Source organism: Puma concolor, chromosome F2 (assembly GCF_028749965.1).
Source record: "Puma concolor isolate L17-30 chromosome F2, mPumCon1.1.hap2, whole genome shotgun sequence".
In the NCBI taxonomy this organism is placed as follows: domain Eukaryota; kingdom Metazoa; phylum Chordata; class Mammalia; order Carnivora; family Felidae; genus Puma; species Puma concolor.
This window is the reverse complement of record NC_141684.1, coordinates 84,003,375-84,020,256: the sequence shown is the minus strand read 5'-3', so window position 1 is coordinate 84,020,256 and position 16,882 is coordinate 84,003,375. Positions and strand designations below refer to the sequence as shown.

Here is a 16,882-nt window from a genome sequence, read left to right as displayed (position 1 = left end):
GCTACTGGACTTGACAAAAAAGAATTGGAAGTAAATGGTGCATTGGTTATTAAAATAAGTCTGCCATTTCCATTATTGAAGATTAGTAGTTTTGTATCTGTTTCATAGAATGGAAACAGAGCTTGTGGTCAAAAATAAGATATCTACCTTAATTCTCTTCCATAGAAATGGTTGTGGAAATATCAGCAAGTAGAAAGGAAATTATTTCTATAGGTTATTCTACATCTAATGTTTTAGTATGCTAGGTCATGGGTACACTTTTCTAGAGTGTTTCCTGAGGCAGAGGAAATAAAAACAAAATTAAACTATTGGGGCTACATCAAAATAAATCACTCCTGCTCAGCGATGGAAACAATCATAAATCTGAAAGACAACCCACTAAATGGGAGATGAGATTTGCAAATGACATAGGTGATAAAGGGCTAGTACCCAAAATATACGAGTAAATTACACAACTCAACAGCCAGAAAACAATACAATCTACAAATGGACTAAAGTCACCAACAGACATTTCCACGAGGAAGACATTTAGAAGGCCAACAAACACATGAACAGATGCTCAACATCATTCATGGTCAGGGAAATGCAAGTCAAAACCACCACGTGATATCACCTTACACCTGTCAGAACGGCTAAAATCAATAAGAAAAGAAAGAAACTAGTGTTGGCGAGGAAGTGGAGAAAAAGGAACACTCATGCACTTCTGCTGGGAATGCAAATTGCTGTTGCCATTTTGAAACAGTATGGAGTTTCCTCTGATAATTAATAGAACTAATCTGTGAGGCAGTAATTACACTACTGGGTATTTACCCAAAGAATACAAAAGAAGGAAAAAAAAACTACTTCTACAGGATATAAGTACCCCTGTATGGGAAAAGCTTAGGAATCCCCTGGGCTTATGCCAATGGGTTAACAAGGCACAAAGAAATACAGTCAATAGAATACAACTGAGTTTGGGTAAACCAGATTGGCACTCCAAGAATGGGGGGGGGGGGCAGTGCAAAGACACCCTGAGAATAGGGAGGAACAAAGGTGCCGGTAATATGAAGGTGCAAAAGTATCCCAAAATAGGGAGGGGGTGCTGAGCCCCCAAAATATATAGAGGCAGAGGACTGAAACAGAAATGGCTCAAAGATGGCCAATACACAGAAATAACAATATTAGATATTCCGGGTGAAGCACCCCAAATTTATTACTATAGCAGAAAGCTGCTTTCCTAGCAGAATAGGGCCAGGATAGGTACATTGGTGAATTGGACTTTGGACCACTGCGATGCAGGCAAAGCAGCCTGGAGTGGAGATGGTTAACAAAAAAAAAAGGCAGCTTATTAACTCTGAGGTTATTCTCCCTATCTGTCTCATCCCCTAGCCTGGCAAAGATAAACAGGCACAGCACCTCCTGTCTGCTGTTAACAACCATCTATCCATCTGCCCAGTGCCTGGATTTTGTTTTATGTCGACCCAAACCCCAAACACTATATATCCTCAAAATCCCCTTTTCCCCCTCACATCCACCAGTTAATGTTCTTAGTTTCTTTGTCTCTTTGTACACACCCATCACGTTTGCAATCCTTCTGATCTGAATAAATGTGGCGCAAGCACCCTTATTCGGGGCTCTTGTCCTTTTCCTGGACATTAGCCATCTCTAGTTTGAATCCTGCGTCTGCTCTTTTGCTGGCCAAAAGAGAAGTATAGACTTAGAGTCTATGACATACCCCTATGTTTACTGCAGCGTTATTTACAATAGCCAAATTGTGGAAGCAGCCCAAGTGTCCATCCATAGATAAGTGGATGAAGAAGAGGTGATATATACATTAACACACACACACACACACACACACACACACACACACACACACACAAACACACACACACGAATATTACTCAGCCAAAAAAAAGGAATGAAATCTTGCCATGTGCAACAACACAGACTGATAGGATATAATGCTCAGGAAAGATAAATACCATATGATTTCACTCATATGTGGAATCTAAGAAACAGAGCAAATGAGCAAAGGGGGAAAAAGAGAGAGAGACGAGCCAAGAAACAGATTCCTAACTTTAGAGAACAAAGTGATGGTTACCAAAGCGGAGGGGGGTGGGGGGGATGGGAGAAATAGGTGATGGGAATTAAAGAGTACACTTACCAGGATGAACCCTGAGTAAGGTACTGCATTGTTGAATCCCGATATGTGCACCCAATCAAATATAACACTGTATGTTAACTATACCATTTGCAACAGTTACAAAAATTATTTTGCTGAATCACCCTTTATTTTAATGCACACTGGATTATGATTTTGACATTGTTGTCATGAGTTATACTTTTATAAAAAATATTGTTTCTACATCAAATTTAATTTTCTTTATCTCTCTTCTAGGTAGAATCGAGTATATGAAGGTAAGATTTCAGGCTTCTATTTTCCTTGTAATCTATTGTTTTTAAATTTCTTTTTAAAAGATTCAAAAGCCTGACGCGGGGCTCGATCTCACAACCCATGAGATCATGACCTGAGCCACAGAGTTTGATGCTCAACAGACTGAGCCACCCAGGTGCCCCTTAAACTTTTTTTTAATACAGCTGTTCACCGTGGTTTCTAATTCAGCTAGAAGTAAAGACATTGACTTATCTGGTCTAGTTAGTCCCTTAACTCTTTACAGTGACTTTTCCTTGTTTGCATCCTATGTGATAACACAGATTGACTTGCCAGCAACTGAGACAGGTGACAAAGTAGAGGAAAAAATCAGACAAAAAGAAGTGGATGAATTTAACTCTGGTCAGAAATGTTTAAGAATCCAGTGGCAGGAGTATTTTGACATGACCTGCCTACTGGGGGAAATATACAGATTAAGGTACTATCTGAGCCTGTCAAGAGGCTCAAGGCTTAGAGAAGAGGTCAGATATTGCCAGGCCACATGTGTGTCACTAGCGAGGTGTAAACATGTGTTATGAGTGCTAGGTGGAGAGAGCCTTTAATGCCAGTGGAAAGTGAGTGGAAGTGAACAAGATGCAAAATGGGGCTAATGGATTGTGTATGGGCTTCATGGACTGTGCTGATTTAGTGACCCGGCATATACTGGGTCCTCAACTGCTGGTGTTGCTATGGAGAATACAGCACTGCTGGTATAGACAAGGGTGATCTCAGGGCAGCAGAGCTGTCACATTGTACAAATAGAAGGTAAGCTTGCAGCTTAGGACCAAACAATAGAATTCAATGGCTGTCAGAAGATTCTGGAGTACTGGGCCCTGTTCTAGGTGCTTTCCATATGCTATCCACGTGTAAGGTGAGTTTTTCCTGCGTGCATGCTGTTTTTACCAATAACGCAGATGGTAAGGTTTGCATCTTGGGCTTTCATCATCTTGTGATTTGGGGACATGAGGAGTTATCCAGGGTTCTAGCTACTAAGTAGTCAAGCTGAGATTTTTACCCAAGTGTGTTTGATTCCAAGGACATATGCACCTGAACATCCCACCCTGGGTCCCATGGACGGGACCCTGTGGAACAGCAGAAAAACATTGGAGGCCTCTAGTGCCAAAAAAGTGACATTTAGAATAATTTCTCTCTCAGTATTTGTTTAAATGCTTATTTACTTATTTTGAAAAAGAAAGCGTGTGCACGAGTGGTGGAGGAGCAGAGAGAGAAGGAGAGATAGAGAATCGCAAGCAGCCTCCATGTTTTCAGTATAGAGCCTCACATGGGGCTCAATCTCACCGACAGTGAGATCATGACCTGAGCCAAAATCAACTGATCATGCACCCAGAAGCCTGACTCTATTGTTGTTTTTATAGTTACAGTTATAGTTATAGTTATTTATGTATCCATTTATTTAAAAGATTTATTTATGAGAGTGAGGGTGCAAGTGAGGAGGGGGCAGTGGGAGAGGAGGACAGAAGATTTGAAGCAGGCTATGTGTTGACAGAAGGGGGCCTGATATGGGCTGAAACTGGTGAGTGGTAAGAAGATGACCTGTACTGAAGTTGGATCTCAATTGACTGAGCCACCCAGGAGTCTCTTTATTTTTAAAGTGTGAGTGAAAGTGGGGGAAAACCTGGATGAAATTAGGTAGGTTATTTTTTCTGTTTGACTTTTGTTTTTAAAGTATTTGCACTGATTTGTTTATTTGGTCATGAAATACAGAATATAAGTATGTTTGATACTTTATTTTCTCCATTTCTCCTCCAGTGAAATCAGGGATATTTGAAGTGTTCATATATTCTAAGAATAATCTTGCTTAATAATGGTATATTAGGGGACACCTGTGTGGCTCAGCCCGTTGTGTATCTGACTTTCGATTTTGGCTCAGGAAATGATCCCAGGGTCATAGGATAGAGCCCTGACTTGGACTCCCGCTGAGTCTGGAATATGCTTAAGATTTTCTCTCTCTCTCCCTACCCTTCACCCACTCATGTGTTCTCTCTCTCTCTGAAAGAAAAAGAAAGAGGAGAGAGAGAGACAGAGACAGAGAGAGGAGAGAAAGAGATTAAGAAAAATAAAATGCCACTAAAACTTGCTTTCTTCAGGGACCACAGAAATGCCAAAATGTTATATGTGACCAAAGTGCCGGATCATGTGCCTTTCTGTTGACACAATGGGTAATTTGATTTTACTGGTTTTGGTAATCATCTTAAGAAATTGCTTTATTAATCTTTTTGGTTAATTTAGGTCAAATTTCTGAGAACATTAAGTATTACATGAAGGAAAATGCAAAACGTTCAGAAAAAAATATCCATTTGTGAACAGCACGTATAACCATCCCCCCCCCCCTTTTTTTCATTTTCATGATTTCATCTTGAAGTGCGTTCACTTATGGTTCACTGATTTTGCCATCTCCTCTTTTATCCTGATGTCCGATTTCAACCCATTCTCTACCAGGCTAAATTCAAAGCAATCCTATCACCACATCCTTTATTTCTGTAATGACTTACCCACAAGAGATAGGTTTTTATGTCAGCATAATTAATGTTTTTGAATTCTGAATCCTTTATTGCATATTTGTGTAGATCAATGGAGCAAAGAAATGTGCTCAAGAAACCATATGGAAAAATAATCTTCCCTCTTATGAAGCACGTAGATATAAGATAAAAATCCCTTCTTTGTCCTGGGGTGCCTGGGTGGCTCAGTTGGTTAAACATCCAACCCTTGATTTCAGCTCTGGTCATGATCTCATGGTTCATGAGTTTGAGCCCTGCATCAGGCTCCATGCTGATGGTGGGGATCCTTCTTGGGATTCTCTCCCTCTGTCTCTGTCTGCCCTTCCCCTGCTTGCTCGCTCTGTCTCTCTCTCAAAAAATAAATTTAAAAATGTATAAAAATCCCTTTTTTGTCCTTTAAAAATGGAAGTAAAAGTAATAAGTATTCCTGGTGACTATGTGTTTTGTTGAAGAATAACCGTGAGACACTTGAGTCCACTAATGAATTTTTTAGGACATCGTTCCAAGTGTGCACACTTTGTTGCAGTCTGAGAGAAATCAGAATGTCAAGAATCAGGGCTTCCTGACCTACCACAATTTGATGTTTCAGCCCTTTTGGTCATTGGGTGAATTGAGCCCTTCAACCTTCCATGCTGTTCACTGCTGTTTCAAGCAGTAACACTACAGTACCTCTTTTAGGTAGGAGTGAGGCAGAATTTGTTTTCATAACCCTGGCTTAAGTTTTATATCATTCATTTCTTCCAGGAGAGAGCACTAGAGGTTTCTCGCCATGTTGAACAGTTGTGTTCCTCTTAATTCTGAGAATTTTGAAAGTGAATCTGGTGACAAAATTTCTCTTCTGTAAAGAAAAGTCATTCATTGGAGTTGTTTGGCTTGAAAGATTTTACACTTTCTTCGCTTTTTCATTGTCATCCAGTCACAGTTCCATTGTCTCAAAATCAAGACTGTTGCTCTGAAACATTTACACCTTCCACCATTCTCCTCGTCCTTCATTTATTTATGTGTCTGGCTTTTCCCTTTGTCTCAAACTGGATCGACTGTTTTTAATGATACAGAGACTGACTGTGGGGCATGTTCTATTGACAATGCTTCCTCGTGACACATTGTCCAGTGTATGTTTGGAAAGCCTAGTACACGTTTTGTTTCTATCTTACTTGCAAATCAGGGAAAGGAAAAATCTACAAAGAACTTGAAAGGTGCTAATTTAGTAAATACTTCAGAAGTTTTAGAAGTAAATTCCCTCTATTTCCTGAAGAATTTCCATTGTACACTTTAGCTTTGAAGAAAAACAAATCTTCATGTCTTAGAATATTCGATTTATATGTGATCTACTGAGTGATCTTGGGAAGAATTCACTAGAGAGAATATTTTGTTCAGTTTCACCTCTCCCTTAATGAAGTTGATACCAGCGAAGTGAAATCGAAATCTGAAAAGAGCCTCTGCAGAAAGAAAATGCTCAGCTTAAGATCCAAAGGAATCAGGTAACATAATTTACTATCAAATGTTATATAAATCAAAGAACTGAATATCATTACTTTCTTAAGTTTCTCTTCTTTATGGTAAAATACATGCATTAGAAAGATTCCTATCATAAACACTTAAGTGCACATTTTAGTATTGGTAAGTACATTCGCTATACTGTACGTTCTTCTATAGTCATTCCACCTTTCTCAAATATGTCTTAAAGTCAGGAGATACTACTGCATGCATCTAGGATTTGATGCAGGGAATCTTGACGTCTCATAATGTAACCTGAAATAGGTGTTGCTTTGGGTAGGAGAAAACCGCACTTGGTAGAATGAGTTTGCTCTGGGAAGGTAAAAAGTGGCTTCCTGTTTTGGGAATCTTGTCCTTTCTCCTCACCCCCTTCATGGCCACACTCGTGGAAACAGGTGTGCACACTCAAGTAAACTGTTTTGTGCTTGACAGTCAGCAAAAGGCAACTGGGGGACAACTGTGATGCACTTAGGTGTGTGAAAGGGGCAAAGGACACCAAATGGGACACGCTGAAGAGGAATATAGACGTTCGTGATGGAATGTGTGGACAAAGACAGAGGCTCTCAAAAGAGTAAGATTTTCAGGAGTTAATTGTTACAAACACTGTTGTAAGAACGAATGTGTCAGACAGTGGGGATAATTTTCTTTCGTTGAGCACATTTAACACCAACCATACTTTTACAGTAGTAATCAGTAAAGAATTATGTTTCTCCCTTCTGCCTTGATTTCTGTGATCTGCACCTTCCTTCACTTTGTGGAAACCTCAGGGTTCATTTTCATTGTCTCTTACATTTCAGCCCCATCGTAGCGACATGACTGCCATATGTATATATTTTTTTTGTTTAAACTCTAGACATTAGGTAGGAAATACTGGGAGGAAAATTCAGGTGTACTGTGATGGTATCTTGCTGCAGATGATATGGGAGTTATTTCTGGTAGGAGATCAGGAGTGCCAGCATTACTGAAACCTGTGAACTCAGTTTTCCTTCCTTTCCCTCTTTCCCTTCCCTTCCCTTCCCCACATTCCTTTTCCAGCAGACAATATTATGAAGGTGTGCAATTCACATCATTTTCTTTTCATCAGTGTATTTTACATTCTTCTCAACTGGTGTATTTGAGGCAGGAGGCAGGAGTTCCCTCGTGAACTGTAGAAATATCCAGGAGGTCATTGTACATTGTCAATGTCACCATGTCCTGGAAAGATGTCTCTATGGCAATGTCATGGCCCGAGCCTTGATTGAAAGTTCAAGGCTCTTTGGAGAAATCAGTCAAGTCAGAAACCCCTGCATCATCCTTATGTGTTTAGTTGTGATGAGTTGGCCAGGCTCAGTTTTGTACATTGAAAAGAAATACAATTTTGCCATCCCAATCACAAGAGCCTGAGACTGGAAGGGCTCTTAGTGCATCTCATGTGGGCTTTTTATATTTATGTGATGTATTGATGAGTATGAATAGAGAGCTGTGAAGAGAAGTTCAGAGATGCCAAAGTCTTGCCCCCATGCTGGAGTTGCGTTTGTTTAGATCCTTAATGGGGGGCGTCATTGCTTCCCCCTGGTTTGTGCATTTACAGGGAAGGAGAGAGGGGACATTTAAATCCTGCCTTTAGATTTCAGGGAGTGGCAATAAAGGCAGAATTTTACATGGGTTACCAGGTAATATAGGTTTCTTTCCCCTCATAGGAAGCTGGGACTGAAAGAATGGGAGCAGTGGAAGGGGAGAAGCAGCTATCAGATACAGAGGAGAAAGGGAAATTAGCTGCAGAAGAGCTTCGGAACTACAAGTGAGTTCAGCTCCTACCAGCAGCTCACACGACGGCCATTGTATTACATTGAATCTTTGTACAGTGTTTAGAGCCATGTAGCACGTAAATGTACACAAACATTCAGGAGACATTCATTTCTATAGAGACTTCAAGAGATATGTGACATTTTCCAGATGTTAAGTTAAAACTATTAATCTAAACAAGTTAAGTAACTAAAGATTTCCTGATCCTCCATCCTGGCCAGACTATGTGGAAATGGTTCCTGAACATGTTTCTGGAGGTGCTGGAAATGATTACAAACCTCAGGAAGCAGTTTGGTCGAGGACAAATCACAGCAACAAGTATGAAGATCCCATTTTAGAGACCCACTTGTAACCATAAGAAATATAAGGATACAAGGTAAAGAAGATTTGAACTTTACAACGAAAGATCCTCACTGCAGAATTAGCTGTCACCACAGTTAAGACCGTGTCAACATGGAGCCCCACAGGCATTAAATGATAAATCCAAGATGATGGAGCGATGGCTTTGAGCTTTCTGTACTCTCCTCCTCACGTGAAATGTATCTTCTATGATTGGGTCATGTGTATGAGAATTCAGTTCTTATAATGGGAACCTGGGCCAAACAACACCCTCAACATGGTGCTTCATCTGATGAAAGCCATTGCACGCCCAGGAGAAGAGTAGAAGAAACACAAGAACAGCTGTAGTAGTATTCTTAATAGCCAAACAGTGGAAATCACCCAAATTTCCATCTACTAATGGATTTTTTTAAGGTGATATATCCATACAATAGAAAATTATTTTACCTTCAAAGAAAAATAAAGTATTGATACATGCAATAACAATGGGTGAACCTTGAAAACGTTATGCTAAGTGAAAGAAGCCAGTCATAAAGACCACATATTATTCCATTTATATGAAATATATACAGTAGCCAAATCCATGAAGACAGAAAATAGCTTTTGGTTGCCATGGGGTTTCTTTTCAGGGTGATGAAAATGTTCTATAGTTAGAAATATTTGCCCAACTCTGTGAATACACTAAAAATCAGTGAACCTTATACTTTAAAAGGATAAATTTATTATCTATGAAACTGAATCATTCATACATTGCCAGTGTGACTGTAATACTGTACAGTCACTATGAGAAACAGTTTACTATAAAACTAAACATCCAGGGGAGCCTGGCTGGCTCAGTTGACAGGGCATGTGACTCTTGATCTCTGGGTTGCAAGTTTGGGCCCCACGTTGGGTGTGGAGATTACTTAAGAATAAAATCTTAAAAAAAGAAAAAAAGAAAACTAAACATCCAATTACCATATGACCCAGCAGTTACATTCTTAGGTATTTATCTTAGAAAAAGAAAAGCTATGTTCAAACAAAAATCTGCACATAAGTGTGCACAGCAGCTTTATTCATAATAACCAAAACTGGAAATAGCCCAGATGTCCTTCAACAAGTAAAATGTTGAGCCAAACTGTAGTACGTGCATTCCATGGAATACTACTCAGCAATAAAAATGAACACTACTAATACACAAAACAACTAGTACTAATCTCCAGAGTATTATGCTGAGTAAAAAGAAAAAAAGAAAAAGAAAATGATCCCAAAATATTATAAACTGCATGGTTTCATCTCTGTAACACTTTTGAAATGATGCAATGTTTAAAATGGTGAACAGATTAGCAACTGCCAGGGGTTAGCAGTGGGAAGCGAGTAGGTATGATGGATTATCAAAGGGATTCTTGAGCTAACAGAATGTTCAGTATCTCTAGTGGTGGTGGCACATAAATCTATACATGTGTAAAAATGTACCAACGTAAATATACACACCTCCAGGGAAATCTGAATAAGATAATTAGATTTAGATTGTATTAATGTCAAAATATTGGTGGGATATTGTACTACAGTTTTGCAAAATGTTACTACTGGAGCAAACTGGGTAAAGGATACATAATATCTCTATTATTCCTTAGAACTTAATATAAATCTACAGTTATCTCAATTTAAAAAAAAAATGCCTCTCAGGCACAGAATTAAGTACAGGAAAGAACAGGGCAGTGATTGCTGGTTTTCATGAGAAACTATTTTGTACTATTTTATCTTATTTGTAAGCATATATTATTGATTAAAAAGAAAGAATATCTTCTCCCTTAAATAAGGTATATGTGTGAAGTACCTGACATATAGAACATCTTTGATAACGTTAGCTCTCTTTCCCTTCCATTTGAAGAACAAGACAATGTAGACAGACTAAGATGTCAATACTAAGTAGCCTGATTCTGAGTAGAGCCACCAGTAAGCCATCTGATGAGATTATCAAGGGCTAAAATTGGAACCGTAAGGTATTCCTACCAAGATAACTATGAGAGAATCTCTCACCATGACTGAACAACTTTAAAACAAAGCCCTCTTTCCAGTCCTTCTTCAGCAAGCTAAGAGTAATTCCAGGGAAATCTAGAGGCAAAGTAGTAGAGCACATACAATAGATTTGCCGTCATATAAAAAAATCCTTTCATGATCATGGTTTTATTATTAACTGCTTTCATCACCACTAACATTAATTGAGTGCTTTTACGTTCAGTACATCATTTCATGCATTCTCATCATTTAGTATCCATGCTAATGCTGGAAGATATAGGTATTATCCCCATTTTATAGACAAACTACAACTTAGAAATGTTAGGTATATTGCCCTAGTCAGAGAGATAGTCAAGGGCACCATGTCAAGATTTTCCTCATGTATTTCCTCATGCTAGGAAATACATTCTAGCCACTAACTCTGCATGGTCTTATTTTAACAAAAGTGCCTGACAATAACTATCATGTGCACCTTTCACACAAAGAAGGTACCCTGGCCTTGTTTCTGACTGAGTATCTGTGAATCTGGGAATACTCAATATCTGGGAATTCACTGAGACTTTAAGTCTCAAGTCCATTCATTTTATCATAATGTCTGCACTCTATGCCCAACGACTCCAATGTTGCCTTTCAAGCATTAAAATTCCTTTCCTTCCACCAACTCACTTTACCAATCAGCAATCCACAGGGCTATCGTAAAAAGACCCACAAATGAGAACTTCCTATTTTCTTATTACATGTCCTTGGCCATTGCTGGTAAATACTCTTAATCATTCCCTAGTCCTCTGCTTACACACATTCTTCTGTACACACATACACACAATCACATACATTCATGAATTCCATACTCACTCTTCCCTTTACCTCTCCATGTCACTGTCATAGCTCAAGCCATCATATCTTCCCCAAGGTTAAAGTCTGCCATTGTAAAAATCAGCCAACCTCCCATCTATTGACCTCTCCTTCCCTATGGTCTCAGAGGAAACATGTTCCTGTTCTCCATACTAACCTTCTGTAACAGAATCCAATCTCTGTAGTAAAGGGTCCTTAGTTTCTCCACGGGCTCCATCCCTCTGGCTTCAAAGAAGCAAATGTCTCCCTTTCTTGAGAAACACTTTCACCTGAAATGGAGCCTTGTGTACTCTTCAGTTCAAACTGACATATACATTATATTTAGTTAATATCTATCATCATGCCCACGTCATTATGCAAGAAGCACCAGAAATTAAGTTTTTGTGATGATAACGCAAAGGATTAGGGAAGGAAGGTGCCATCAGGAAGATGTAATTCTCCTTTTCTCTTTTTTAGGATGTTGCCGACATGGTTTTTCCTTCAGTGGGAAAAGAGGTCTACGATTCAGGGAGGAGAGCTATAATTCGGTCTGGGGAGGCAAAAGGAGTGAGGGGGTGTATCGGGAAATCTCAAAAGCTAAGCAACTAGGAAAGGGGAGTATTAGCCAGTCATTCGTGGCTATTTAGCAAGGAAAGGAAACAAAGGATAAAAGAAAAAAGAACTTGAAGTGAGGGGCCTAAGGCAAGAGGAAGAAAAGAACTAAAATAGTGCCAGTCTTTGAAGCAACTGCCTGCTCTCCAACAGCCCAATCTCTCCCTTGGGCTGAATTTTCACCTACCTGTATATCCTAACATCAGGTAAGAAGCAACTAATTAGTTAATTCCCCTCAACTTTTCCGTTTTTCAGAAGTTCAATTTCTGAGTCACCACTGATTCTCCTCTTTTCATCTTTCAATGTCAGGTGCATAAATCTCATCTTCTTTTTATAATTAATCAACTCAGTCCTCTCCTAATACCATTCGCAACTCTACCACTTTAGTCCATGACCATATCAGCTTTCGTCTTAAGAGTCCTGAAAGATCTATATGGCTTGTCCAAAATTACAAAATTACTCAGTTGCAGAGCTGAGGCTAGTACTCATGTCTTCTGAATAAGGTATTTCCTTATGTTTCTTCAGATCTAGAATACTTGCAAATCTTTTAAACTAGTACCATTTTCATTCCTTCATCAGATACTTATTAGGTACCTAATATGTACAAGGTATTATGGCAGGTGCTCTGGGGCACATGGGGTGAACATAATCTTAAAATGTCTACATCATAAGAATAAGTACAAGTAAACCTAGTAATATAAGACATGAAGCTATTAAGAATAATACAAAGTTCCACAGGAATACAAAATAAAGTTCATTTACAACTGGGATGATTAGAGATAATAGATGATTATAGATAGATGATTTGAGGTGGTACTTGACAGATAATTAAGATTCCAGTAAGCAAAAATGGAAGAAATGGCATTACTCCAAACTAAGAACATGAGCAAATACCAAGAGGCAATTGAAAACAGCCATTTACTTACCTAAAGGATAAATAATGAACGAAGTTATAAAGTTAAGGAATAAGGTATGGCCACATTATGGAAGCTGTGAATAAAAGGCTATAAGAGCCTAAACAAAAAAAGCAAGGTCTGGAAGTGACTACATGAGTGCAAATCCTGGTTTCTTCACTTAACTGCTGTGTGACTTTGGAAAAATTAGTTAACCTCTCTACTGTGCCTCAATTTTCTTGTCCATAAAATGAGACTAATAATAGTACCTAATAGGATTGCTGAATTAAATGAGTTAAAAAAAAAAAAAAAAAAGAGCCATCTGTAGGGGCACCTGGATGGCTTAGTTGGTTAAGTGTCTGACTCTTGATCTCAGTTCAGGTCTTGATCTCAGAATCATGAGTTCAAGCTCTGTGCTGGGTGTGGAGCCTACTTAAAAAAAAGAGAGAGAGAGAATCATCTATAAATGAATTAATACATCTATAAGGCTTTTAGCACAAGTTAGGTCCAAAATAATTGATTATGTAGACAATAAGAAGTGAAATGCTTAAGCAGAGGAACAACAATATTAATTAAAGTGGTGTCTAAGGGAAAGTCATCTCTGAAGATGGAACAGAAGCCACATGGCTGGTACCACAAAAAAACTCCAAACACAAAGTACTTTGGGCCTGACCTAGGGTGACAGAAAAGAAAAGGAAAAAGGAAAAAAGTATTGGGGGAGCTAGCCTCCAGGATCACTTCCTATCATTCCTACCTCTTGGCATTCACATCCTCTGTAGCCCCTCTCACACTGTACATGGTTGATCTATGTGACAAAAAGAATAGGACAGAAGAGGTGCGATGTCACTTTTGAGACTGTTATAAAAGACACCAGGGCTTAGCCCCTCCCTGTCTCTTTCTCTTCGGAAAGCCAGTTGCCATGTTGTGAGAACTGCCCTACGAAAGTGGCAAGGAACTGACACTCGCCAACAAACACATGGGTGAGTCTGGAAGTGGATCCCCAGGCTCTGGGACCCTTTATTTGACTGTACCTTGTAGAAGACACTAAGCTGGACCCAGCCAGTTGAGCCATTCCCAGATTTCTGACCTTCAGAAACTATATGAAAAAACAAGCACTTATTTTAAGCTGCTTCAGTTTTGAGACAATCTGTTAAACAGCAATAGATCACTAATATAATTATTGACAAGAAAAACTGGTAAGTTCTTGAAAACTAATAGAATCAGAGGGCAGAACTGAGTCTCAAGTCAAACACTAGGATTTCTAAGGATGTACTGTGAATGCCTGACATTAATTTTTGGTTGCCAAGGCATCCATTTCAGAAGACATCCATCTTGAACAAACATAGCACCAGTTATATGACACAAACCAACAAGATCAGGAATTAAGCTGCCCCTACCCATGAAGGTCCCTCTTTCAGAAAACCCTCGGTAACCTACATAACTGACTATCTGAGTGACTTCACTTCTCCCTTCTGGTGCTCTAATTCCCACCCTTAGGCTTTAAATTAGCCAATAAAGAATGAACCTCCAAAACCCTAGACACCCCACCCTCAGACCTCAGGTTTTCTTGCTCTCCTCTTCCCCCAGCCCCCCTCCACCTCACTGGGTAGCACGTGGGTGTGCAACGTACCCTCCAGGACCTGGGAGTTGTAAATCTTGCTCCTCAAACGTCCCTGATGTTTGTTGCTGAAGTGCATCCTGCAATCATAACAATAACCACAAGGTCTGGTCCAGCCACAACATTGGCCCTGGTCAGGGAAAACGGCTCAGTACAAGTAACCCAGGGGCCCAGGCAAGTGCCTCGGGCATTCCTAGTCAAGCATCACTGTCAATAGACTGAGACCAACAACTTGCAGGAGAAACTGTCAGGGCTTAGTGGATTAAGGGTAAGAAATTGATAATTTCATGATACACTGAGTTTAAACGGAGCTCAAGGAAAAGGTCAAATACACATCTGAAAGTCAGCTATATAGCTGTGACAGTTAACGTCAAAGTATGAGCTTGCCAAGAATAAATGTGTAAAGTAAGAAAAAGCACAAGATCAAAACTTAGAACATGGCAGGAACAGAGTAAAGAGAAGTAAACGAGCAGATGCCAGACAGGGAGGGAATCAGGATAAGCAACAGACAGGGATGCTCCTCCCCCCGCCCACCCCCCCCCCCCCCCATCAATAAAAGCACGTGATAAATGTGTCAAATGCTAGAGTGACCATGATTTAACAAATTCATATATTTCCTTGATTTTTTTTTTTTTTTTACATTTGACTACATCTGGAATCAGGATGTCTCATAATCAATAGGTATGTTTGACATAGGTTTCTTTTACTCCACACAGTTACAAAATTGAGACTGACAATCTTTCTCTGCTTTCCAGAAGCAAAGAAACATAACAATGATAAGGAAGCTGAACCAGTGTATGTGGACTCTTTTTTGCCAAGAAGTTTTTGGTAAAAGGAAAAAGTCAAAAAAGGAGGCCCTGTGTTTGCTTTTTTAAATTTTAGTATGATGAGACAAGCATGTTTGTAAGCAAGGAACTTAGAAACAGCTTTTTTAAATTTTTTTTTTAATATTTCAATTTATTTTTGAGACAGAGAGAGACAGAACACAAGTGGGGGAGGTGCAGAGAGGGAGACGCAGAATGTGAAGCAGGATCCAGGCTCCCAGCTGTCGGCACAGAGCCCGATGCGGGGCTCGAACCCACCAACCGTGAGATCACGACCTGAGGCAAAGTCGGATGATTAACGGACTGAGTCCCCGAGGCGCCCCAGAAACAGCTTTAAAAAGGCCACGGCAAACACAATTTTCGGAAGGAAAAGATGTACTCACAAATGCAAGTACAATCATTTACATATCATTAATGTAATATTCCTACACACGCACTCCGTGCCCAGATACTGTGGTATAATTTGGTATACACAGCTTGGCAGCGGTTGGCTTCGGACTCCTCTCCCACCGAGGCAGGAATAGAAAGATTCAGAAACAGTTTGGGATAGAAAGGAAAAGTGTGGCAACACAGATAACGGGGGGTGTGGGGGGTGGGGGTGGGGGGGCGGATGGCACATCCATTCCAACATCCACCGCTGTCTTCATGTGTTCTACGACAGTCAAGAAGAGACAAACAATGCCAAACGCTAGCGAGGGTAAATACAGCTCACACGCTAGTTCCAGATTCAACTCCGGTCGCTCACTTCCGTCACCTCGCCAGCTGCGACCTCTCCGCTCCGCACCTCCAGCGGTTCCCCCTGCCCTCCGCATCTCACCGGGAAGGCGAGACGCCAGACGGCCGGCGGGGGGCTGCTTCCGCACACCTGGGCGAGACCGACCTCAGGAGAGGCACACTGCGAGGCAGGCTCCATCCACGCTCACCGACAGAACCAGCCGCAGCCTCGCCAGAGATCACCAGCCAGCACAGCGCCTGCCTCTCACCCCTCATAGCCTCTGGCCAGCCCAAGCGCTCCCTGCGCCCCGCCGGCCTGGCCGATGGGGAACTGGAGGGGGTAGGACACACTGGCGCTGGAGGGCTACCGGGAGACCGCTGAAGACAAAGCAGAGAGAACAGGCCTGGCGTGGCACTGGTTCCCAGTCTACAACTTACCTTCCGGGTACACGAGGTACCGCCGCCAGGCATCTCTAGACGCTCAGCCACCTCCCGCGCGGAGCCTTCGCAAAGGCTGGCTGTCTCCTCAAGGTGCCGGAAAGCAGCGCGCCACGGAACTCGCTCCGCGCGCCGCACTGTGCGCTACAATTGGCGGGTGCTCGGGCGAGGGGCGGGGCTTTTCCGGACACAAGGCCCTCCCCGCGCTGCGCGCCACGCGCCACGCGCGCGTTGGGATTGGAGCGCTGTCGGCGGTGGGGCGGGGCTTCTCCGCCACTCCTTGCTTTCTGGGCACAAATGGGTTTAACAAAGCTGGGCTGTGAACGTGGGTAGTCGGTGACTCACCAGCTCTGAAAGGGAAGGGGTTAGCGCCGTTTATCGCACTTTCCTTGTTGGGG

At 41.0% G+C, this 16,882-nt stretch overlaps 1 long non-coding RNA gene across 1 annotated transcript in view; it reads right to left on the bottom strand.

The window, feature by feature from the left end:
• Positions 1–16,624, bottom strand: part of LOC147572154 (uncharacterized) — a 65,318-nt gene extending 48,694 nt beyond the window's left edge. Inside the window, exons 1-2 of the long non-coding RNA XR_015246534.1 lie at positions 16,485–16,624; positions 11,564–11,675 (exon numbers count right to left, since the gene is read on the bottom strand). This is a non-coding gene — a long non-coding RNA (uncharacterized LOC147572154). The remainder of the gene's footprint in view (positions 1–11,563; positions 11,676–16,484) is intronic.
• Between the last annotated feature and the right edge of the window lie 258 nt (positions 16,625–16,882).